This window comes from Eleutherodactylus coqui, chromosome 1 (assembly GCF_035609145.1).
Source record: "Eleutherodactylus coqui strain aEleCoq1 chromosome 1, aEleCoq1.hap1, whole genome shotgun sequence".
NCBI classification, from domain to species: domain Eukaryota; kingdom Metazoa; phylum Chordata; class Amphibia; order Anura; family Eleutherodactylidae; genus Eleutherodactylus; species Eleutherodactylus coqui.
Window position 1 is genome coordinate 231,782,617 of NC_089837.1, and position 27,242 is coordinate 231,809,858.

Genomic DNA, 27,242 nt, shown 5'->3' on the forward strand with positions numbered 1-27,242 from the left:
GCGTTCTGTTTCTGCACTACTGGTAATACAGCATGCTGAGGGGTAGGGGTAGGCCTAGAGGACGTGGACGCGGAGGCCCAAGTCAGGGTGTGGGCACAGGCCGAGCCAGTGCGGTGGCCAGGGGTAGCAGGGCCAGACCGAATAATCCACCAACTGTTTCCCAAAGAGCCCCCTCGCGCCATGCCACCCTGCAGAGGTCAAGGTGCTCTACGGTGTGGCAGTCTTTCACAGAGACGCCTGACGACCGACGAACAGTGGTGTGCAACCTTTGTCGCGCCAAGATCAGCTGGGGAGCCACCACCACCAGCATGCGCAGGCATATGATGGCCAAGCACCCCACAAGGTGGGACGAAGGCCGTTCACCGCCTCCGGTTTGCACCACTGCCTCTCCCCCTGTGCCCCAACCTGCCACTGAGATCCAACCCCACTCTGAGGACACAGGCACTACCGTCTCCTGGCCTGCACCCACACCCTCACCTCAGCTGTCCTCGGCCCCATCCAGCAATGTCTCTCAGCGCAGCGTCCAGACGTCGCTAGCGCCACTGTTTGAGCGCAAGCGCAAGTACGCCGCCACGCACCCGCACGCTCAAGCGTTAAACGTGCACATTGCCAAATTGATCAGCCTGGAGATGCTGCCATAAAGGCTTGTGGAAACGGAGGCTTTCAAAAGCATGATGGCGGCGGCGGCCCCGCGCTACTCGGTTCCCAGTTGCCACTACTTTTCCCGATGTGCCGTCCCAGCCCTGCACGACCACGTCTCCCGCAACATTGTACGCGCCCTCACCAACGCGGTTACTGCCAAGGTCCACTTAACAACGGACACGTGGACAAGCACAGGCGGGCAGGGCCACTATATCTACCTGACAGCACAATGGGTGAATTTAGTGGAGGCTGGGACCGAGTCAGAGCCTGGGACTGCTCACGTCCTACCCACCCCCAGAGTTGCGGGCCCCAGCTCGGTGCTGGTATCTGCAGCGGTGGATGCTTCCTCCACTAAACCACCCTCCTCCTCCTCCTCCTCCAACGCAACCTCTGTCTCGCATTCAAGATGTATCAGCAGCAGCAGCACGTCGCCAGCAGTCGCTGTCGCGCGGCGTGGCAGCACAGCGGTGGGCAAGCGTCAGCAGGCCGTGCTGAAACTACTCAGCTTAGGAGAGAAGAGGCACACGGCCCACAAACTGCTGCAGGGTCTGACAGAGCAGACCGACCGCTGGTTTTCGCCGCTGAGCCTCCAACCGGGCATGGTCGTGTGTGACAACGGCCGTAACCTGGTGGTGGCTCTGCAGCTCGGCAGCCTCACGCACGTGCCATGCCTGGCCCATGTCTTTAATTTGGTGGTTCAGCGCTTTCTGAAAAGCTACCCACACCTGTCATACCTGCTTGGAAAGGTGTGGCGGGTCAGCGCACATTTCCGCAACTCCAAGACGGACGCTGCCACCCTGCGGACCCTGCAACATCGGTTTAATCTGCCAGTGCACCGACTGCTGTGCGACGTGCCCACACGGTGGAACTCTACACTCCACATGTTGGCCAGACTCTATGAGCAGCATAGAGCTACAGTGGAATACCAACTCCAACATGGGCGGCATAGTGGGAGTCAGCCTCCTCAATTCTTTACAGAAGAGTGGGCCTGGTTGGCAGACATCTGCCAGGTCCTTGGAAACTTTGAGGAGTCTACCCAGATGGTGAGCGGGGATGCTGCAATCATTAGCATCACCATTCCTCTGCTATGCCTCTTGAGAAGTTTCCTGCAAAGCATAAAGGCAGACGCTTTGCACTCGGAAACGGAGGCTGGAGAAGACAGTATGTCGCTGGATAGTCAGAGCACCCTCATGTTTATATATCTCAGCGCGTTGAGGAGGAGGGGGAGGAGCATGAGGAGGAGGGGGAAGAGACAGCTTGGCCCACTGCTGAGGGTACCCATGCTGCTTGCCTGTCATCCTTTCAGCGTGTATGGCCAGAGGAGGAGGAGGATCCTGAAACTGATCTTCCTAGTGAGGACAGCCATGTGTTGCGTACAGGTACCCTGGCACACATGGCTGACTTCATGTTAGGATGCCTTTCTCGTGACCCTCGCGTTACACGCATTCTGGCCACTACGGATTACTGGGTGTACACACTGCTCGACCCACGCTATAAGGAGAACCTTTCCACTCTCATACCCGAAGAGGAAAGGGGTTCGAGAGTGATGCTATACCACAGGACCCTGGCGGACAAACTGATGGTAACATTCCCATCCGACAGCGCTAGTGGCAGAAGGCGCAGTTCCGAGGGCCAGGTAGCAGGGGAGGCGCGGAGATCAGGCAACATGTACAGCGCAGGCAGGGGAACATTCTCCAAGGCCTTTGCCAGCTTTATGGCTCCCCAGCAAGACTGTGTCACCGCTCCCCAGTCAAGGCTGAGTTGGCGGGAGCACTGTAAAAGGATGGTGAGGGAGTATGTAGCCGATCGCACGACCATCCTCGGTGACGCCTCTGCCCCCTACAACTACTGGGTGTCGAAGCTGGACACGTGGCCTGAACTCGAGCTGTATGCCCTTGAGGTGCTTGCTTGTCCTGCGGCTAGCGTCTTGTCAGAGAGTGTGTTTAGTGTGGCTGGGGGAATCATCACGGATAAGCGTACCCACCTGTCAACCGACAGTGCCGACAGGCTTACACTCATCAAGATGAACAAAGCCTGGATTTCCGCAGACTTCTCTTCTCCACCAGCGGACAGCAGCGATACCTAAACAATATGTAGGCTGCACCCGCGGATGGAAGCATCGTTCTCTATCACCATCCAAAACGGGGACCTTTTTGCTTCATCAATCTGTGTATAATATTCCTCCTCCTCCGCCTGCTCCTCCTCCTAAAAAACCTCACATAATCACGCCGAACGGGCAATTTTTCTTAGGCCCACAAGGCTCAGTCATATAATTTTTGTAAACAATTTTTATACGTTTCAATGCTCATTAAAGCGTTGAAACTTTCACCTCAACCAATTTTTATTTTTACTGGGCTGCCTCCAGGCCTAGTTACCAATTAAGCCACATTAACCAAAGCGATTAATGGGTTTCACCTGCCCTCTTGGTTGGGCATGGGCAATTTTTCACAGGTACATTAGTACTGTTGGTACACCAATTTTTGGTGTGTAATCCAATTAATTTTTAGCCCACCTACATGACGTAACATCAGCTGTGTTGGGCACTGCAATGGGATATATTTATGTACCGCCGGTGGGTTCCTGGTACTCACCCATGCTGTGGGTCCACAGGGAGTTGTAACTGCATGTGTCCACTTCTAAAGAACCCCAGTCTGACTGGGGCATGCCGTGTGGGCTGAAGCCCACCTGCATTAAACATGACATTATTACCTCAGCTGTGATGGGCAATGCAATGGGATATATTTATGTACCGCCGGTGGCTTCCTGGCACCCACCCATGCTGTCGGTCCACAGGGACTTCACAATAGGGAGTTGTACCTGCCTGTGTCTATGAATTAAAAACCCTGGTCCGGTTGGGGCATGCAGTGTGGGCCGAAGCCCACCTGCATTTAATCTGACGTTAGCTCTGCTGTCCAGGGCACTGCAATGGGATACATTTATGTACAGCCGGTGGGTTCCAGGGAGCCACCCATGCTGTGGGTGCACACGGAATTCCCATTGCGGAGTTGTACCTGCCTGTGACTATTTATAAAAAACCGCGGTCTGACTGGGGCATGCAGACACCTTGACAGAATGAATAGTGTGTGGCACATAGGTTCCCCATTGCTATGCCCACGTGTGCAGCTCCAGATGGAGGTGGCACAGGATTGGATTTCTCATTGCTTCTGTACAGCATTGTGGACGATCGCCCCGCCCCTTTTAAAGAGGGTCGCTGCCTAGCCGTGCCAACCCTCTGCAGTGTGTGCCTGCGGTTCCTCTGGCAGACGCACTTATAAATAGACATGAGGGTGGCGTGGCATGAGGGCAGCTGAAGGCTGGGCAGGGACAGTTTGGTGTGCGCTGTGGACACTGGGTCGTGGGCGGGGGGGGGGGGGGGGTTGGGCAGCATGTTACCCAGGAGAAGTGGCAGCGGAGTGTCATGCAGGCAGTGATTGTGCTTTGTTGGAAGTAGTGTGGTGCTTAGCAAAGGTATGCATTGCTAATGAGGGCTTTTCAGAAGTAAAAGTTGTTGGGAGGGGGGGTGGCCCACTCTTGCCGCTATTGTGGCTTAATAGTGGGACCTGTGAACTTGAGATGCAGCCCAACATGTAGCCCCTCGCCTGCCCTATCCGTTGCTGTGTCGTTCCCATCACTTTCTTGAATTGCCCAGAGTTTTACAAACGAAAACCTTAGCGAGCATCGGCGATATACAAAAATGCTCGGGTCGCCCATTGACTTCAATGGGGTTCGTTACTCGAAACGAACCCTCGAGCATCGCGAAAAATTTGTCTCGAGTAACGAGCACCCGAGCATTTTGGTGCTCGCTCATCTCTAGTAGATATATAAATAAATATAAGATATATAGATAGATAGATAGATAGATAGATAGATAGATAGATAGATAGATAGATAGATAGATAGATAGATAGATAGATAGATAGATAGATAGATAGATGGTAGATATATAGGAGATAGATATGAGATAGATAGATAGATCTATCTGTTACACAACACATGCTTTAAAAGCAACACAAATGGAAACAAATGTGATATTGTTAGTAAATAACCTCTTTTTGTCTTCTGTGCGTTGTTTGACTCCAAATACTTGCATATTTGTATCACTTTGTAGCTAATGTAGAATTCAATACTCTTTGACTCTGGCAACAACATTGTGATTTCAGATGTGCTCCACAAGTCAGCTCATACATTTCAAGCAGAGCTTCCTAGTAAATTCAGTGACCTTCATGTAGCTGTAAAGTGTTTTCTAGATAGAAATCTGTTAAGAAGAAGAGTCTTCATGTCTCACTAAATTAAAGTAGTTTTGACCCGACTCATTGAGATATTATTAATGTTGATGGGTTTAAATTTGTGCCGTTACATAAAACAGTTTTTAAAATCTGCACAACCCAGGCCTGAAATCAGGAATAGTATTGGTGCATCATGTCTCCACCGGATGTATGAGTGGATACATGGGTTAGCAGCTGTCAGTGACAGGGAACTCCCAGGGCACGCAGGTTGGCCGAGTCACTGGCAGGAAACGTCCAGGGCACGCCTCCTTCACCTCCTGCATCCTCCTGAAATGTCCCAGGCAGCTAACACATGTCCCCGGCGGACTCCCTTTGTCCCCCCCAAGTGCCGCACTCATACCCACATGGCCATGGCAGCTGACACATGTCCCAACAGGAGTGCCATCTGCACTGGCATCCCCCTGCCACCGCGCTAATACCTCTCCTCCACTCCCATTCCTCCTGCGGCCACTGCTGTCGGGGCCGCAGTCACTCTCCTCCCCACTGTCACCCTGCATGCGTCCACTCTCAAATATCACTCTCTCTGGCCAGGTCCCTCCGGTGACACTGTCAGTGTCCTCACTGTGCTGCCGGCGCAAAGACTGCTCTCACCCTGCATCGCGCCACTAACTCCACCTTCTGGACTGCCGCTGGCACAAACACCACTCTACCCTGAAACTCGCCATTCACCCCACCTTCTCCCCGCTGGCTCACTGAGACCGAAGGATCCATGGATCCACGGCAGCAGCTGAGGGGGGCTTAGGCTGGGAGTTTCCTGTAACTGACAGCGGCCAACCCATGTCTCCACCCATACATCCAGTGGAGACATAATGCACCAGTACCAGCTGGTTAAGCTATCAGAATGTGTTAAATGCCAAGTTTATATTTGATACATCTGCATGTCTTCTTCATTTATGTAACTCAAATAACATATGACGGTTCCATTATAGTCTGTCTCATGAAGAGAATTCTACCGATAGCGGCGACATTAAGTGTATCACTCTGCTATATAGGATTGATTATTGGAATGAGTGGATAGCCAACCCCTCTGCTCCAGACAATAGGGAAGATCTTGTGATTGGCATCAGTGATGTTTATCACAGGTGGCCAATCCCCCAACCACAAATGATGGAGTGATACACTCAATGCCTCTGCTGTCGGCTGCATTCTCTTCATGAGACAGACTACAGTAAATAATTACCAGCTGTATTAGATTTAAAGAAAACAGAATGACCTGTATTAACGGTTATGCTAGTCCAGCTTCTGTTGTTTCACATATGAAAATTTTTTAATAATATATCTTTAAATCATCCTCTCCTTTTAGCAGTAACACTAACAGACAAGTGTTACTCAGTGCCCCTGGGTCCTGCTACAACCTTCCTCCATGGGCTGTGGCCTCTTTTGATGACTCTGTCTTGTTGTTAGCCAACTGGCTGCTTCCACTGCTCTAGTGACTTCTGTCTTCGACTGAGCTCCTCTTTGATTGGCCTACAGCTCTCCTTCTTCATCTACATAATGGCAAAGCAATAGGTGCCTAAAAATGACCCTGGTGACCTGTTTAAAGAGGATGGTAGCTGCCGCATGCCACATCTATTGAGCTTGAAAAATATTCCCAATGAATAATATGAGTTTTCTATAAAATTATAATCTCTCTCTGACATGCTGCTGTTATTACAGTGACATTGAAATCTGATTTTTACATTTATTGATATAAAACTATGATCATTAGAAATGAAAGAGGAATATTGTAGTTTTTGAAAAACTTGTAATAAGTATTAAATATATTCATTTCACTATACAAATATTTACAGGAAGGAAAACAGTTCTGCATGATTTCAATTGTGATTGATTTTGCCAGATTCTTTAAGAATTCTTATAGAGCCTAAAACTTTCCATGTTATTACTAAGTAAGTGCTTCAAGTAGATACGAGTGTTCTTGTATTTCACGTGAGATACCACTGTAATAACACATGCATGCTAAGTATTGCAGACAGTAAACAATGAATTCTTTCATGTGTGTGTGACCTAAAGTCGTCACCTAGAAGTTAATTAAGAAAAATAACCATTTAAAAACCACTGGAGATTGTGATGATCCTGCAGAAATTCCTTGCAAGCACATCTACAAAAACATAGGGAAACAGAGAACAGACTCATTTGCCTGCCACGGCTTTGTAAACTTTAACAGGAAATCTCTATGCTGAAAAACTATCTCTCCATTTCAGCTTCCAGTCCAGGTAGGGCAATGAATTATTATTACAGTAAATTATAAATTTATTCTACATGACAAGGCCGAAAATTAATAAAAAGGAAAAGGTAAAAAAAAGCAGTGACAAGGGAGCAAAGGCTAAAGTGTATTTATAATCTAGCTTTTGTTTTCTTTGTCACATCAGAAGCAGCATTTACAATACCTTAATAATGTGTTTGGGTCCTTTTTTATGGAATTCTAAGCATTTGGATTTGACGTCAAAAAGATTTTTCCCTTCAAAATCCGAGAGTTATTACAGGATCTGATTAAGAAAGGATGGCCCAAATAAATTGTCTTACGTAAACACTGATATGATTTATTATACATAATAGAAAATAAATTCTAAAACTCTAAAAATGTTCTACAGCTTTATTTGTATCACTCGCCTCTAAGTGAATACAACATGCAATATTGACCCTCACTATATTTATAACAGGAAAAGAATCCTAAATTAGTAACTTGCAATCAAATTTTCATGTGCAAAATTTCTGTATCTAATGCAAACTACTTCATAGCTTCATATAACTGTAAATACACTGTTGCACAAAACAATTCTGTTACTGATAGGCTTCTTCTTACACATTTCAGGTCCTGTGTTCATTAGTTAATTGTTTTCATTAGATTTTAGTCAGCAGATCTACTGATATCTAACGTAGGGTACACCAACAACCCCTACATCGGCTTTATGAGAAGACAAGGATCTGACACATTGTATTTTTACATGTCAGATACACTCCTTTATCCAAGAAAAGTTAGACAAAACTTTACTGTTCATTTTATGTACATGCTAGGAAAATCTATTGTCATATACGCTTAACTTAGAAGACAAGCATATGCAACTGCATATAAGGGGTGGAGGAGACCCCTTCTGGTTGGGGTAATTGTGGTGACTGTTTTATTATATATATGACTAATGTGTTTATACATACTGTATGCATAATGCCATGTTGGAAAATGTATAACTGTTGTTTTTAATGTGTATTTTATTGGGGGTTTGGTAGTTCTCACCTCTTTATTTTAGTGGCTGTGTCTTTTCAAATCTGATACTTGAGGAGGTGTGGCCTTAGACACCATGATCAAGAAGTGAGACAACAGTTGAGCTACACCAGCATGGAAAAGCATAGATAAATGGACACCTTGTTCTACTTACTGGTTGGAATTGAGAGCACTCTTTACAGATAGGGAGGGAAAGCATATGCCTGCAACTGTGTGGGTGAGTCTTTATTAGTCAGACACCAGTTTGGACTTATTAAGCCAAGGAGCAGGGGTGACACAGTGAACCCCGAGGATACTGAAAACTTGGCTGAATGTATCAAGTAGAGGATGTATCAAGTAAAACCATGGTCAGAGAGAAATATTTAGGCTGGCTGAGAGCAGTGCATGCCTGCAGAAAAAGAGCTGCAAGGTAGATTCTAAGCCTTGAAGCAAGCAGGCAACAATGCTGGATGAAGCTGGAATAAAAACCCATTTAGGACCAAGCACAGTAAATTTACGGTGGTTGGTCCTGCGCTTTAAACCCAGCCGATAGTAAAAATGTGATTGGGGGGTTTAAAGCCTCTGCTTTTGCAATAAATCAGAAGCATATTGGGTTGTCAGCTGTTAATCACAGCTGATAACCCAAAGAGAAGGCAGGAGGGGTTTTTAACCCTTTCTACCTTCTCCTTTCTCTAGTACACTGCATTAAATGAGTGCTATGTACTAAAGAGTGAAAGTGAAAACCTTTCTTCCACTACACGAGTCGGCTGCTGGAATCCCCTGTCACAGCAGACTACAGGGTCCTAGCAGACCCTGATCAGTTCTGCCAGTGACTATTGTCACTACAGGGTATGTTTTCCCTGTAACTGGGGCTCCTATGGATGCTTCAGCTACAGTGGAAAAGTGTCAAATAAAACCCCAAAAACATGTGAATGTGATTTAATGAGGGACATAGATAGTAATGAAAAAAATTACATACCTAAGTAAAGCAATATTACACAATGAACTAAAAATATATACATAAAAAAGAAAATAACCCAAAGCCGAAGCCAACCAAAACTGTCACTGTATGCGCCCTGTAATCCCAAACTCTATTATTTATCAAAATGTCCAAAAGAAAGTGATGAACCCATTGCTATACTTTATTTTAACATACATATACTAATTAAAAAATATATAAAATAAATAGCCATAAATGTTTAAAAAAATGATTTTTTTTACCCTTTTACGCCAATAAAACTAAAAAATGGAAAACAAGTCAGTAAAAAAAATATTTAAAAAGTAGCCCTATACATCATGGAAAAAAAAATGCAGCAAAAATAATTTTGGTAGCTGAAGGGAAAAAAATAGGGCATTAAAACCACCACATGGATAAAATCCCTTAAAGGCGTCTGGTCCTTAAGGTACAAAATGGTCTGGTCCTTAAAGGGTTAAACTGAGATACTCTTACAGCAGGAATTAATGAAATTGTGTACCTTAAAAAAGAACAGCCCTTACATCACAAGGAACTGAAAAAAACTGTTATTCAACAATCAAGTTGTGTTTCCTTCATCAGTTGAGATAAACTGACTATGATTTCTCTGGTGGCTGAATAGTCCATTAAAGGCTATGTACACCTATGTGTACTGTTGTATTATGTCGCCACCGGAAGTAAAGGATGGCAACATAATATAGCTGTGTGAAAATGTAGTAACGCCCCCAGCTTCTGATTGGCTGGGGGCCTGTTACCGATAAGGCTGGGAAAGCAAAAGGATGCCGACAACCCTGCAGTGATTTTCAAGGAAGAGCTTTAAATATAAGCCCTTTCCTGAAAATCATCCCTAGCTTGTGTAAAAAAATATATATACTCACCTCTCCGGCACTGTCAGGGTTGTGGCGCGTCTAGCCGTTTGGCTCACTGACACTGTACAAAAACTGTACAAAAGGTAGAGATGATTTTCAGGGAAGGGCTTATATTGAAAGCCCTTCCCAAAAAATCATTGCATGGGGTTGCCAGCATTCCATTGCTCTCAATGGGGCCTCCGGCAGCCGCACCAGGCCCCATTTAAGGCAATGGGAGTACATTGTGGTCCTCAGCCATAGCTATCACAGCTGTGGCAGGGGATTCTTTACTCCCCGCGGGGAGTCCCATCATCACGGAACACTGTGACAGTGCTGTCACAGTGTTGAGTGATGAGAGGACTCCCTGTTGGGAATATTTATGCACAGCACGGTCCTATGCGGTGTACACATGTCCTATCTTTTGCAGGTGCGCGAATTTGCACATGGACATGTGAACACACGATAGGAAAACAATGTGCATAAATACACACTCGTGTGAACAAAGCCCTACATTTACTACAAACATGATAAACATAAGCTTAGGATGATTTTATGTCTTTGTGCAATTCAGAGATTTTTTTGAATATGTAACTATTCCCTACAAAATAACGTATACTTACATGGCAGTAATATTCCAATTATAGTGACATAGTGCAGAGGCAGGGTACCAAAGTGTATATAGGTGGCTTAACTGTCAGAGTGCTCGCATTTACATACAGTAATTAGAAAATCTTGCGAACACAATTTAAGCACGCAAGATCTGCAATCACAACGTCTACTATCAATATTTGGTCTACGCGAGCAGCTGTCATTCGTTTGAATCTTTTATTTTATTTTCATAGCTAGACTTGTTAGCGCAAAATTCGCTATCTCGATATACTGTGCGTTTCCAAATTAAGATAATATGTGTACAGGCCTGGAGAGCCTTTCAAAGACCACACGGCCTACATCATGTGTTCCCAAAAAGAGTCTGACTTTATTCTGCGCGCGTTGAAACTTAAATAAGTTTCCACCCAGGAAGTATACAGTTACAATTATTTAGCGTGCTGATTGGTTCTTCTAAGAGGGAGGTATTTGTGAGGTAGCTTGTGGTGTCATCCATCTGGGAGGAACTTCAGTGAGCACGCTCAGTTCATTCTTGAATATGTCCTCGTGAGAAGAACATCCTGTGTTTCTCCTCTCTGCTGTCCAAGAACACCTAAAAAGGTTTGGCCAGTTAGAACTGGTTTTACCAGTTCTTGGGACAATAGGCACTGCTCCTTAAATTCTTGTGGAAGGGGGGGGGGGGGTGATGTTTCTTCCCTTAGAGGTTTAAACCATTATAGACAAAATACAGTATATTCACAGTTGACAAAAATACAGAAAATACATATAGGATATCTCCCACAATTCCCTCCTTTGTTGTGCGTATTTTCATTCTCCTGGATGGTTTTTCCTTCCTATTTGTGTTCTCGGGCCTTTCCCTACCGCCTACAGGGGACCCTAGCTGTCACCTTCCTTTTTCCTGCCTACTGCTGGGTGATATCCAGGATAAGGAAAATACCACACAACACGTTACAGTTTCCCAACGGTATTCTAGGTAGATGGCTCCTGAAAGATTGATCTTTATTTCACGTTTTCTGCATAAGCCACCTTGTTCATAGTTTAAATGACATACAACATGTTGAATGTGACTGGCTTTCCAAATGTGATCTCAGGTTATATTGTTTGTTACATGTTAACATTGGTCTGATTACACAATATGGCTGAAACATTGGTACACTTACTGCTACCTTATTGTATCTGTTAACATTTTTGTACTATTTTATACACTAAAACTTGCTTAGTCATACCCAAGCTTTGTAAACCAAGATGTTATCAGTCTGAGACCCCCACCATCTGAAGGAGCCAGTTTCATTGATCAAAGGTTCAGAATCAACAACTCAATTCCCTAGACAATGCTGATGGTATCACAGGATTAACAAGACAATAGATTCGTGGCCATACAATGTATATGGACAGAGCTCAAACAAACCTATACAAATGGAACTGTAGTTAATGAAGTTAGCATTGTTCTGTCACATTTCACAGTTACATCAAAGCTTCCTACACCAAACAGGGTTGAAGGCCACATGAATGTTCATAGCTATTCGTATGTAAGATACAAAATGGAGAATAAAAGAAAATACAAAATGGAGGATGAAGGACAAAATGGAGGGCTACAAATAGGCAATTATATTTGCACCACAACGCAATATTCCTAGATTTGTCATAATCCTCTTCATCAGTAGTTATGTATTTACCACATCCCTTATGAGGAAGAAGAGAAATGACAGCCCAATGACCGCAGGGGTCCTACATATAACAAAGGATTATGGGCCACATTTGTCTCCTTCCTTGATAATCTTTATTCAATGTCTGACATGAACCCAAATTAGCTTTTTTCAAGTTTCACTGTGATCGTAGTGGTTAACAGCACTTGAAAGAATTCTTTGCATTTTGATCTGGAAACACGGAGAATACACATTTATGAGTGACAGATGATATAACTCCTGATATAAGGCACTCACATGGGAGGTGAGACCCTCCTTTTTGGCCTGGAATAAGCGTAGGCCTATTACAGCAGCATTACCAAACAAAACCTTCAGAGGGCCTCAACTTAGTCTTATATTTAGGCGTGGTTCTAACCAAGTAGATGACTAATAAAATGTTTACCTTTATTATTTACTATGACTTCTGGTGTACCTAAATATTCAAAATTACTTTCATAAAACATATTTTTAGGTCATATTTTTGGCGTGTTAAAAATTATTATTTTTTTTTTTTTTTATTTTTTCAATCAAGCCATGCCTCCAAATAACATGAAAAGAGGTCTATGCAAACCAACAACTCTAAACACCTACCTGTGGTAGCTGTATGCTATCATCCTGCAGTCACTGATACAGATAGTCTGGCTCGCACCGAGAAGGTACCTTGACCAATTGGCCTGGATTGTAACGGGCGCATATTATGCATCCCTGTACAAACCCTATTGCAGCAGTGTTGAACCCTGGGGTAAGCCAAGCAGAAGACACCATACCACACATTACCTCCTTGGATGAATGGGTTAGCTCAGGGATCAGATGTGACATCATGGAGTACAGCGTGCATGGGAGGCACAGGCATTTACCTTTCTGCCAGACCCCAGTAGCATTCCGTTCGCTTTTCCACTCCTCCTTTTTCTTCTTTTGAGGCCTGTTCCTGTAATTCAAGCAACAGAGAAATATCTACACCTATTTCAGGTGCAAGCAGGTTACCAGCCGTTACCTCATTCTATGGAAGTCAGGCTGCTGCGGTGCCTGCTCTCTGGTTCTTTCCAGCCTCAGTGGTTGTCTCTGTGGCATAAGCCTGGACTCTGATGATAAGTCACCTGTGCGGAAAGAGCTAAAACCTTGTAGAACAAAAGACACTGCTTCTGCGTTCTGGATTGGCTTACTCGAGGACCCCATGAAACTTCCACTGTGCCCCATAAGATGTGAAATCGTGTACGATTCCCAATGTGTACCTTAAGTCGGTGCAGACACAAACAGCCTTACCTGCAGCCAGCTTACATATTTCAGTGAGCGCCATCACCTCTATTTCCTGAGTAACTGAGTCTCTCAGGAGGGAAAGAGTGGTTTTTGTATAATTACCTCTTTCTGTCGGTTACCACTGCATAGCCTGTTTTACTTGTCCATTTCACCGATATTTGGAATCATCTATGGGTAAAACTCAAGATTTACATTAATCATGGCAGTTACAACATTATTGTTAGGACCCCTAGTTTCTCTTTTCATTAATCTTCCGACAATCATTATCATGTGCCTGCTATTTAATGTCATGGTCTGCACCTGCTGCCCCTCCTCTCAACCTTCTGAATTCAGTAAAAGACATGAAACGGCATTTGGAACTATACCCCACTGGATTGGAATATGTGAGGGTGCTAGCAGGGCAGTCTCATACATAGATAGTCTGGAAGCTGAAAGATGTTTATTTTGCACTCTATACAGTATTTTATTATCCCTTGAGGGAGCATCACGTTAAGGGGCCCCACACCATCTCCGGTACCTGCACTAAAACATACTGCAAACAGGAGAGGAAATATTGTTATTACAATCTGCAACCATGACAACTGCACCAATGATGGTTAACTACTGGTTTACTAAGGGACTGGTATCCCTGATACCATTTGGGATATACTCAAATTCTGTCATTCAAAATTTTCTTATTTTTCAAATGTAACTATCTTCATGTTAAATACTGTTGTTAATTGAAAATGAGATACACTCTAAAATAGAACTTTTGTTATTAATTTGACTAAAGTACTTATCAGGTGTTTCAAGTACACAATTATCTCATTTTAGTATCTTAATTGAATAATATTCAAATTAACACGACTCAATATTTTTAAATTCTCCACATACTCAAAGAACCTATATATATATATATAAATATACTGTGGTAATCCTGGGCTATTATCTCACACAACTACCCTCAGAAATAAATTAGATGCCCCTCCTTTGGCCACCTACATTTGTTCAAGTGAGAGACTTAACATGGAGTCTAAGAGTGACCTTCCCTCTATACATTACCACAATATACATATATATACCAACATCCACTTAAAATGGAGACATGCTTCTCTCCTAGGCTGGTCTGTGTGGAGGGTGGAGCAAGACCTCTTCCTATTGTTCTTCCCTCCCATCTCCTTACATCACCTAGCTCCACCCCCTGTGGTCTGGCTCAGCGTTTGGTCTTTCTTGCCTCATTTCATTTCTAGCCTCCGAACAGTATATACCATATAACACAATCTAACTCTCATACGGGCCCTTCATTTATACACACAAATTCACACTCACTGGGGTTTTAACTCACTCGTATACAGACTGATATGTATCTCATATGAAGTAGAAACTGGGATTGTATTTACTGTTCATAGAACTTCCCATATTGAACAAAGTATATAGTTATAAGAAAAACTCTTATGTACCGCGGTTTTTACATATTTTGTTCAGAATAGGCTATCCAATGACAAACACAATACAACTTATGCCCATTTCCATCCACATACTTATATTCACCACTCCAGATAGCAGCCATTTTCACCGTTCATTGTTAAACCTTCTCCCTTTTCCTTAACTCGTTGACTTGCTTTTTCCTTCACCCATTTTTGTGTGTCCAGTTATGTTTACAAACATCATCTCACTGAATTTGCTTGTGAGTCATATTTACGATTTTTCCCACAACTCACAACACAGGTCTGGCTTATCTTTTAATAAGCACTTACAATTTCACCCCTGCCCATCTTGTTGTAATTGGAAAAATCCTTAATTAATTGAGATTCTCTACTCCAGCACCTCATGGCACAGATCTGCACTTTTGGCACCACATTGTGGAACCTCAACAGCCTGCTTGGCCTACCATAATCGGAGCAGAATCTCTGGCTAGCCCACATCTTTACTCCAAGCCCAAATTCCCTTGAGTTGATGTATGCAGACCTGGCAAATGCAAGCATTCCATGTGCACCCCTCCCCCCACATAACAAAGGGAGACCTCTTCAGCCACATGTTGCACAATGGAAACTCTGACCGCATGGACACTCTACTGTTTTTAACCCTTGAGCTAATTTTGCTTATATCAACTTTCCTTTTTGCTTTCTTTTAACAAGTTATACTGCACTTTCTTTGTTCCTTATTAACCTGCACAGTCTGTTCACACCATTTACTTCTACAGAGAATATATAAACCCCCATAGCTCACACCTTCTTTCACTCAGGACATTTTCTTTACAGACAACATAAAAACAACACAGTATATCTATTTCATAGTTCTTTAGATACAGACTTATCATATTTCAACTCACCCGGCCTGGGGCGGATCATAGCAGAGAGGGAGAGATGGGACAGGTACAAGAATAACTTATTACCTTGTTTGAGCTCATTATCTGTCCGTCTCTGCTTCGAAGTCCCCTTGTGTCCGGATAACGATGAAATATCTTCATATCTCTGTATCTTCATTATCCCAGCGGTGCCTCCAAATTTGTTAGCGCAAAATTCGCTATCTCGATATACTGTGCGTTTCCAAATTAAGATAATATGTGTACAGGCCTGGAGAGCCTTTCAAAGACCACACGGCCTACATCATGTGTTCCCAAAAAGAGTCTGACTTTATTCTGCGCGCGTTGAAACTTAAATAAGTTTCCACCCAGGAAGTATACAGTTACAATTATTTAGCGTGCTGATTGGTTCTTCTAAGAGGGAGGTATTTGTGAGGTAGCTTGTGGTGTCATCCATCTGGGAGGAACTTCAGTGAGCACGCTCAGTTCATTCTTGAATATGTCCTCGTGAGAAGAACATCCTGTGTTTCTCCTCTCTGCTGTCCAAGAACACCTAAAAAGGTTTGGCCAGTTAGAACTGGTTTTACCAGTTCTTGGGACAATAGGCACTGCTCCTTAAATTCTTGTGGAAGGGGGGGGGGGGGTGATGTTTCTTCCCTTAGAGGTTTAAACCATTATAGACAAAATACAGTATATTCACAGTTGACAAAAATACAGAAAATACATATAGGATATCTCCCACAGACTTCTAGAACACTACACAACTACAGATACCCCTGTGGGCACTGTAACACATTGACGACCCCAAGAAATTAGACACACAGTAAATCTCATAATTCTGATGGTCTAAATGATAAGATTGCTGAGATGCTAATTCTGAGATATGGCTTGCAGCTAAAAATTATAATTTTAAGATTATTCTTAAATAGTACATCTTAGTAGTTCAGTGCTCTTTGAAATGCAAACCTAAATTATATTGTGTTTTCCTAACATGAGCATTACAACTCCATATTTAGAATATGATGTAGTGCTTTAGGGATGGGCAATGTTGTACCGGAGAAAGACAGTTTGTTAGTGATAGTGTGAAAATTTGTGTTAAACACATAAATTACACTTTTGGCAAATAATACACCAATTCAGACCTCCCCAGATATTCTAAACTAAGTACTGCTATATAGGAATAGCAGCCTTTCATAATATCAGAATAAAGCTGACAGCCATGGTGCCATTTTGACCAGTACAGTCACAGAGTATTGCATCATGGTCTAAACACAGGGACTGAGAGGGCAGGCATGGCACTGCTACAGAGTTATAAAAGTAAGTATAAGTTAATTTGTGGAAGCATTAGGCCTCGTTCACACAGCATTTGATGCATTAGATCCATGTCGTATTTTTCCAACACAGACCTGACACTTTAATCCACATCAGTGATCCCAGGCTGAACAACTCAGCACACCAACAATTAGCTGTAATTGGTGTGGGAACCCAGAAGAAAACATCCTGTTCCCCTGCAGTGAGAAAAAAAAAGAATTACATAGTGCCCTATGAAATCAATGAAGTGTCCTTATAATGCATTAGAAGATCTCTCCCTATTCCCATCTCCATCCCTAGTCCATGCCATCACTTCCTGATTGTTCAACTAAGACTTTTGATCCTAACTGTGCAATAGAGTGTTTTTCCAAAATCTCTCCTCTTCACAGCTCCTTTGGGCCTGAACATCATGTGACTCGGCAGAAGAGAAACCAAACTGACCCTGAAATCGCTAGAATGTTGGGTAAACCCCCCTAGCCTGGTTCCCAAAAGACCCATCCCTGAATTCGGTAGGGCAGCTGCTGGATGCTTCAGTACAGTCACATGAAAGATTAATTTTTAAAAAATGGCCTTCAACACTTAAAAAATAATAAGTTCAGAATAAAAACTATTTGAAATATGCCATATTCTGACAATGTCTTTCTTTTGTTGTCATTATTGTTTATTTCGTTTTAGTAACATAACATAGTATGTAAGGCTGAAAAAAGACATATGTCCATCCAGGTCAGCCTATCTCCCCCCAATGTTGCATTTTTGGTGCGATGCGTTTTTAACATTAGAAAGTCCCATTGACAATTGGAAAAATAAAACGGAGCGAATTCGCAGCAGACAAAAAACCACTAGTGGGTAGTCAGCCTGAAGGGAAAAAAAATCCTTCCTGACTTCAATCTGGCAATCGAAATTATCACCGACCCTTCTGAACTTATTAATGATTATAACATATAATATTGTATCGCTCAAGAAAGATGTCCAGGACCCTCTCGAAATTTTATCAAATTTGGCGTCACCGCATCCTCAGGCAGAGAGTTCATAGTTTCATTGCTCTTACAGTAAAGAACCCCTTTCTATGATGGTGTAGAAGCCTTCTTTCCTCTAAACGTAGAGAATGCCCCCTTGTTACAGTCACAGACGTGGGTACAGAGCTCCTTTAATTCCAGGGTGCTATACATATGAAAAGGGTTTATAGTACATAAGAAAAAGAAGATAAAAATAAATATGCCTAAATGTGTGTAAAAGCTTTACATATAAGCTCTTCTCTGAAAAAGAAAGATTTTAGTGTTAAAAAAATAATAATAAAAAATATATATATATATTTACCTCTCTGCCGCTGCTGTCACCCCCGTCGGGATGAAGAACACATCTGCCGCATGCGGCAGATGTTTCCTTCATCCCCGCTAGTTAAAAGAATTCCCTGCTGCTACATCTGTGACAGATGCAGCAGAGGAATTCTTCAATTCTATACTGTAGCTGTCACACATGTCAGCTGTGGTAGAGGATTGTGCTAACGACAACCCCTTCAATTGATTTCAGGGGAGGGCTTTAAATATAAGCCCTTCCCTGAAAATCTAGTAAAAGTGCTTTAAAAAACTAAAAAAATAGATACTCACCTCCCTTTAGCTGCTGGGGTTCAGCTGCGTTTTCTCCTACTGTCCCCTGCACTGTGGTGCTGATCTATCAGCAGGCGGAGATTTTAAATCCGGCATCACAATCCTCTACCGCAGTGTTTCTCAACTCCAGTCCTCAGGACCCCCCAACAGGTCATGTTTTCAGGATCTCCTATAGTAAGAACACCTGTGGCAATGTCTGAGGCACTGACAATAATTACATCACCTGTGCAATACTGAGGAAATCCTGAAAACCTGACCTGTTGGGGGGTCCTGAGGACTGGAGTTGAGAAACACTGCTCTACCGCAACTGACATGTGTGACAGCTGCGGTAGAGAATTGAAGAATTCCTCTGCTGCATCTGTCACAGATGTGGCAGATGTAGCAACAGGGAATTCTTTTAACTAGCGGGGATGAAGGAAACATCTGCTGCATGCAGCAGCTGTGTTCTTCATCCCGGTGGGGGTGACGGCAGCAGCGGACAGGTAAGTATATTTTTTATTTATTTATTTTTTTTTTACACTAAAATCTTTATTTTTCAGGAAAGGGCTTATATGTAATGACCTTCCCTGAAAAAGAAGGCAGGGGTGCCGGCAGACCATTGTTTTCAATGGTGCCGCCGGCAGCAGCCGCGGCTCCATTGAAGACAATGCATGCATTTTTTTTTTAACACTAAAATTCAGTTTTTTCAGGGAAAAGCTTATATGTAAAGCCCTTCCCTGAAAAACAACTCAGGGGTGTCGGCAGGTCATTGACTTCAATGGAGCCGCCATCAGCAGCCGTGGCTCCATTGAAGACAATGCACGGACCTGCATTCACGCGTGTTTTCGCACGTACATGGGTGTGCACCTATATATGCACCTATGTACGCACAAAAACATGCTCGTGTGAAGCCACCCTAAGGGGAATGCACAGGAGAAATTTTGGAGATGGTTGTGTAAGGAGTAGACAAGAGGAGAATAGTCAAGGAGATCTTATGAGGATTGGAGATTATGCATGGGGAGATATCAGGAGATTAGGTCAGAGATCTATGGAGGGGACAGATTGTGAGAAGCTTTGTCAATGATAATATGTTAAACAATATTCACTAGGCAATGGGTAGCAAATAAAGGGACTGGCAGAAGGTAGAGGCAGAGGAGTCCCTGGGGACATAGGTAGATTAGCCGGGCAGCAGAGGTAACATAAGTCTGCCATGATAATATGCTATATTAAGCACTGCTAATGGTAAGTTGAATTATATCAGCATTTATAGATGCCACACGCTGTCTGTAAGTGGACTGCAATCCATCCAATGGGCGGTCTTGCAACTCATACTGATGCTTGTTGTCTTCTGCTCATTCTTCAACAGTTAATCCCCTTGCATTTTGATTGGAGCTGAAGACATCAATCATAAGGCAAGGGTAGATTCTATGGAAGATCAAGTGGAAGACTGCCCAGACCAATATGAGCTGTAGGCCACCCATCTGACAGATTGTAACTTACTTACATACATTTTTGCATTTTATTTAAAAAATGTATTCAATTAGAAATTGGTGGCAGTAATACATTTCAAAATAAGTTTGTCTACCATTGTGTACCATTCCCTCTTTTTTATATAACGGTCTGTAAACATCTGGGAAGTGAGGAGCCTAACTGCTGACGTTTTGGGACAGGAATGTTGTCCCATTCTTGTCTAATGTAGAATCCTAGCTGCTTAACTGTCCTGCAAGGCCTTCTCTGAGAGACAAGTTATCTGGATGGAAGCATATATTGTTCAAAAACCTCTATATATTGCTCAGCGTTGATAGTACCTTTCAAGATGTGTAAGCTGCCCATGCCATAGGAATTAATACAACCCCATACAATTAGAGATGCAGACTTTTGAACTGTGCAATGATAACAAGCTGGATGATTTCTCTCCTCTTGAGTTCGCATGATACGGCATCCTGGGTTTCCAAAGAGAATTTCAAATTTTGATTAATCAGACCACAGAACAGTATACCAATTTGCCTCAGTCCATTTTAAATGAGCTTTGGCAAAGACACCGGTGTTTCTGGATTTCATTGATATATAGCTCCTTCTTTGTATCATACAGCTTGAACTTGCATTTGTGGGGTGCATGGCGAACTTTGTTCACAAGCAATGATTTCTGGAAGTATTCCTGAGCCCATGCAATGATTTGCACTACAGAAGCATTTAATGCTTTTGCAGTGATGCCTTAGGGCCTGTATATCTCTAGCATTCAATATTGGCCGTCGGCCTTGTTCCTTGTGCACATGATTTTCTCTGGATTCTCTGAATCTGTTGACAACATTATGTACTGCATATGGTGGGATATTCAAAATTTTTGCAATTTTACATTCAGGGACATTTTTCTGAAATTATTCCACAATTTTTAGCTGCAGTTTTTCAGAGATTGCTGAACTTCTCAGAATCTTTCATCAGGTCCAACCCCCTGCTCAGTGCAGGATTCATTAAATCATCCCAGAAAGATATCTGTCCAGCCTCTTTTTGAAGACTTCCATTGAAGGAGAACTCACCACCTCCCGTGGTAACCTGTTCCACTCATTGATCACTCTCACTGTCAGAAAGTTTTTTCTAATATCTAATTGGTGCATCCTCCCTTTCAGTTTCATCCCATTGCTTCTAGTCTTTCCTTGTACAAATGAGAATAGGGCTGATCCCTCTGCACTGTGACAGCCCTTCAGATATTTGTAGACCAGATCCTTTAACATAATTTACAGACTATTCCAGATGAGGTCTGACTAAGGAAAAGTAGAGGGAGATAATTACCTCATGTGATCTAGACTCTATGTTTCTTTTAATACATCCCCTACTGTCAGCTAGCCCTTCTGGTTACATCATCCTTGATTGACAGCTATTCATGATAGAGGAAGGAGTAAAGCTAGAATATTTTAGAAGGGGAAGTAATATAACGAGGCTGCACTTACTGTTTAAGTTAGTGTAGAGAGTGTAGTGAGTTGAGCAGGACAGCGCTGCAGAGCTTAATCTGCCGGCATATAGTCAGAAAAGTCTCTTGCACTAGCCAGAGAGACGTATTGGAGATGCTGTGACTCGTATAAGAACTGTGATTGCTTGCTGCGGTTGTGGTAAAAACAAAATTGGCTGTAGCTTGCTACTGAATATTCAGTAAACTTGTAGTTATTGTTTTCATGATTTCCTTGCCTCTGCCCTGTCGCTCCTGCATGAAATGTCTTGGCTACTTTACACAATACCTAACAGAGTGTCTGGATGCTGCACACTTTCATTTTAAAATTAGGTAGGTTCTTGCCTGTCTGCATAGCTCCTGTCTACTGATAGCAGTGCTTTATGGGTCATGTTGACATGACAGACTTTCTTTAAGGATGGATTGGAGAGGAGTAAGGGTGTTGGATGAGAGGCCACAGGAGAGGATATTGCAGCAGCCTGATGATGAAGTCATGTACTAGCATTTTTGTTGATTCAGAATTTCAGATCCATGTTGATGTCAAAATGAAAAAAAATGCAAAAAAGTATTCAAAAGAATTATAAGTATATTAATAAAAATGCATTCATCCAAAATATGAATTTTATATTATTCACAATTGTGCATTACAAGTATTCATTTTAGTTCATTTTTCATACTGTTAAATGTCTTTTCATGTTTTGATATGTCAGACGCAAGTAATTAATTTTGGTTATCTCGTAACCCAAAGTCACTATCCTTGAAAATTGCACCACAGCTGTAACAATATTTTTCTATCTTGACCACGAGTTTGAAAATAATAAAGCGCTGAATGGTAGCATCAGATTACAGATGACTGTGTGAGCAAAACATGCTATTATTCAAAGAGATTGCCTAACTACAAATTTTACATTAGAGGTCAACGTGGATCTTGACCACTTTCCTCAAGAAAGAATTCCAACAGCTAAAGTACTTTGCTTTAAAATCGTAAGTTCTGTTACCCCCTATGTATATACACTAAGTACTTCAACAAATGGAAATGGAAATGTTTCTGCGCTAAATGAACTTAAAATGTTTTTTCATGTGTCCTAATATTATTAAAGAGTTATATTTTTGCCCGTGGGTTGTGACTGGTATTGCATTTCTGCCTATTTCAAGTTGATTGAGATTGACCTGCAAAACCAGATGCCAGCCCACCCACGAGTGCTAATTCTCCCAAAAAATCTAACTTTTACCAACCTCTTTAATTAAAGACATACAGCTTAATTATCAGTATTTTGTAAAAAATTACACATGTTGCCAAGTCAACTAAATAACTTTTTGAGATAGCCCATAAAAGGATTTTTTAATGTAGCCACCAGAAATCAAAGTTTCTAGCTTTCTAGTAGAAATGTATTTGCATGAATAAAAATGTATTTGCATCAATAAAAATTATGAAGTTGGCACACAAGCTGAAAGATGAAAAAAATCATAAGGCTAAAAATATGAAATGGATAATGAACGAGCTAAGGTTGGATGACTATTACAAAGACTTGTCGATATGATGGGGGTTGTAGATAGAATAAGGATTAACCTGGTGGCAGATAAAATAAAAAGAGGTATAGAAGAATAGAAACAAAGTAGACCATAGGGAAGCTCCAACCTCCTATCCCGCAATGGGTGTCTGAACCTTTGGAAATGAGCTCAATAGAACATAGCTCCATTCTGTAATTCTGCAAATGTCTACCAGTGTTCTTCTAACACATAATGGCAATGTTATTTCTATACCATGTGTTATTTGAGCACTATATAGTATAGCAATGTTGAGAAGAAACTATCCAGCACTTGACCATGGGTTAAAAACAAACCTTTATTTGATGAAAAACATTAAAAAATACACAGGTATAAAATCCCCTCGCAAGACAGAGATTTTATGCCTGTGTATTTTTTTAATATTTTTTATCAAATAAAGGATTATTTTTTAACCCACAGTCAATTGCTGGTTAGTTTCTTCTCTACATTGCTATATTTAAGCTGTAGATCATAAGCAATGCCTGTGCACCGATGGAAGTGAATTGTTTAAAGCTGCAATATGGATGACTAATGGAAAGAGCACCCTGCTAAACTGTTTTCATCATATGGTAAACTATCAATCAATAGAAGGTTTGCACAGGATGCACACAACTCAGGTTCCATTTCCACCAAACAAGTATCTTTTGAACAAACAAACAATAAAATGATGTCATTGGTGAAGCCTGTTTGTACAGGCAGAAAAATTACTGGCTTGTTCCAACGAAAAATCGTTCAGTCATTCGCATTTGCTGAAAAAGTGAATGAGAATGACTGAACAACTGCTATTTAAACCAAACATTAGGTGAACAAGCCAGCAATGGTTTCTATGCCTGCGTAAAATGAATGAAGAACGAAAAGTGAATTATCGCTCATTGTTCGGTCGCTGGCTTGCGTTTATCGTTCCCTTTTGCTCATTTGAACAATTTTTTGAACATTAATTGTTCCTTCTAAAAGAGCCTTAAAAGAGTTACTCTCACTTTAAGACATAGCCAATGAAGAGTGTAAAGTTACGCGAGATTGTCAGGCTATTATGAGGCTCAGAGCAGAGTGGAAAATGCAGAATTTTAGTTTTTTTTTTAGATAGATAGTGACCTGGAAAATAAAAAGAAAAGTCTTAGACATGTGTTTAGCATAAAAACTCAATAGGTCATCTCCTGGTGACATATTCCCTTTAAGTTCATGTTTTTTAAGAATACTGTTTGCTATTTCTATTCTTTTTTTCTTCAGATCTGTTCTTGATATTAAAGGCCTACAGCTGAACTAGTACATGGCTAAAACGTGGTTAGTAACTGGCTGAGTTGATGAATAAACACAAATGTGTTTCCTGCATACCTCACATATAAAGCCTACTATTTAAAATAAGTATATCAAACTAAAGTAGCTGCTAATGAAAGAAAATTATACTTTTTGACTCTATGTTTCAGAATGAGCTTTTGAAAACAGTAATTAGAGAAGTTGCAATTAAAGACATGGCTTAGTATAGCCATGTGATGCAAATAATTCATTTTTGTAAAACAGGCCCAGCAACCATTTAATTATTGTAACCTAAACTGTTTTGTAGGGTTTTATTATGCAATTACATAGCTATATAGTGAAAGATAATTCAGATATTTCTAGATTGACCCGATGTCCGCTACGCAAACATAAAATGTTTCAAAAGTTGTGATTGTGAACTTCTAAATCTGCTTTGTTAGGTGATTTTTTAGAGTGTCACTTTGTATTTGGAACGGATATCTAATATAAAAAAGCCTACAGGTCTCTCTCTGTTTGTCTGTCTTTCTGTATCTCTCTGTCTTTCTCTCTATCTGTCTCTGTGTCTGTCTCTCTGTCTGTTTGTCTCTCTCTCTGTCTGCCTCTTTCTCTGTTTCTGTCTGTCTATCTCTCTCTCAGTCTCTCTCTCTTTCTGTCTCAGTATCACTCAGTCTCTCTCTTTCATTCTCTTTGTGTCTCTCTCTGTCTCTCTGTCCCTCTTTCTCTGTTTGTTTCTTTCTGTCTCTCTATTGCTATCTCTATTTGTCTCTCTATCGCTCTCTGTTTCTCTATCACTCTGTCTGTCTCTCTATTGCTCTCTATCTCTCTCTCTGTCTGTTACTATCTATCTCTCTCTGTCTCTCTATCACTTTTTCTCTGTGCTTTTATCGCTTTTTCTCTCACTGTCTCTCTATCGCTCTCTTTCACTTTCGCTCTCTCAATCTGTCTCTCTATTGCTCTCTCTCTGTCTCTCTATCATTGTCTCTATCACTGTCTCTCTATTGCTCTTTGTCTCACTGTCTCTCTCTATTGCTCTCTCTGTCTCTATCATTCTCTCTCTCTGTCTCTATTGCTCTCTCTATCGCTGTCTCTCGTTCTTGGTTGGGCAGTGTATGGTGCAGTTTAGCAGTGTACGCTGTGTTGCTTAGCAATGCTTCACTCATTCCAGTGCATGCTGGTGCAAGAAAAAGCATGTAGGCTTATTTATATTAGATTTGTTTTACATGTAACTGCTTGAAAGCACTGTCAGTTATCCTGGATGACTGATTTTTTTTTTGCCTTTTTTCGTTCATTGTAAGGCTTTAGTAACCAGCCATATGTGGTTTTATGGCAGTCACTAAGCAACCTTAGGATAGACTGCCATGTTCTCACAGTGACTTAGTTTAAAGCTAGTATGGCAGTTGTGTGATGGTAAGAGTATAAGCTTGGTTGTTTACTGACAGCCAGGCTCATGTTGCAATGGCAGAGAAATCGCTAATCCAAGCCATTTAACCCCTTGAGTGGCACGCCCGGAAAATTTCCGGGACGAGCTCCACTGCTCATAGCAACATAGCCCGGAAGATTTCCGGGCTATGTATCACCATGGGAGCTGCAGAGCACAATGCCACAAGCTGTGACAGTGTGCTCTGCCTGCACAGACCCACAGAGAACAAAGCAAGGGCTTTGAAAAACCAGCAGAAGATATTGCCGATATGTCGGCAATCTCCTGCTTTGTTTACAGGTTGCCATAGAGACCATCGGCTTCTCAGAAGCAAGCCGATGGTCTCTGTGGCAGGGAGAGCTGGTTGTTAGCTGTCAGAGGACAGCTAGGTACTAGCTCTTACAGCAGAGATCAGAGAAAACCTCCGATCTCTGCTGTGTTAACCCTTTACATGCTGCAGTCTATGTGACTGCAGCATGTAAATGGCTGTCACTGCAGCATGTAAAGGGCTGTCACCATCGGACCCCCGGAATGTGATCAGGGGTCCTGATGGGTCCCTGTGGAAGTCCCCTAAAGGGACAAAAAAAAATAAATAAATAAATAAAAAAGTTAAAAAATTATAAAAAAAATTATAAAAACACTTGTCTCCCTTTACTTTGTAAAAAAATCAAAAATACAATCACACATGTGGTATCCATGTGTCGTAATGACCCAGAGAAGGAAGTCAATGCATTATTTAACCCCTTAATGACATGGCCCCTTTTTTTCTTTTTTCCCCATTTCTTTTTTTCCTCCCCCCTGTTTAAAAAATCACAACTTGTCCCGCAAAAAACAAGCCCTTATATGGCCATGTCAATGGAAAAATGAAAAAGTTATGGCTCTTGAGACGCAACTGCAAAATTAGTTGAAATTCAATGATTAGACCATTTTAAAAAACCTGCCCTGGTGGGCACGACAGGGTGGTAGGAAACCCGCCACTCAAGGGGTTAAACCCTTACATACTGCGGACATCAGTGACTGTAGCATATAAGTGGTTTACAGAGGGAGGGGGGCTCACTCCCACAACAATTGGTTCCTCCATAATGTGATTGCAGGTTAATGAGGATTTGCCATGGCAAGGTCTAACCAAGGCCTCTGGGTCTGCCATGTATGGTATGTTGAATGGTACCACTGAAAAATACAACCTGTTCTGCAATTAATAAGCTTCTATGTGTTTAAGTTGACTAAAAAGATTATGGCTCTTGAAAAGTGGGGTGAAGGAGCAAAAACAAAAATCTGAAAAATGGATGGTCATTAACTTAAGGACATGGCCTATTTTCAAAAGCCATAACTGAGGGCTTGTTTTTTGAGTGGTGAACTCTAGTTTTTTTGGGGTACGTAGACTATATTGTAAAACTTTTAT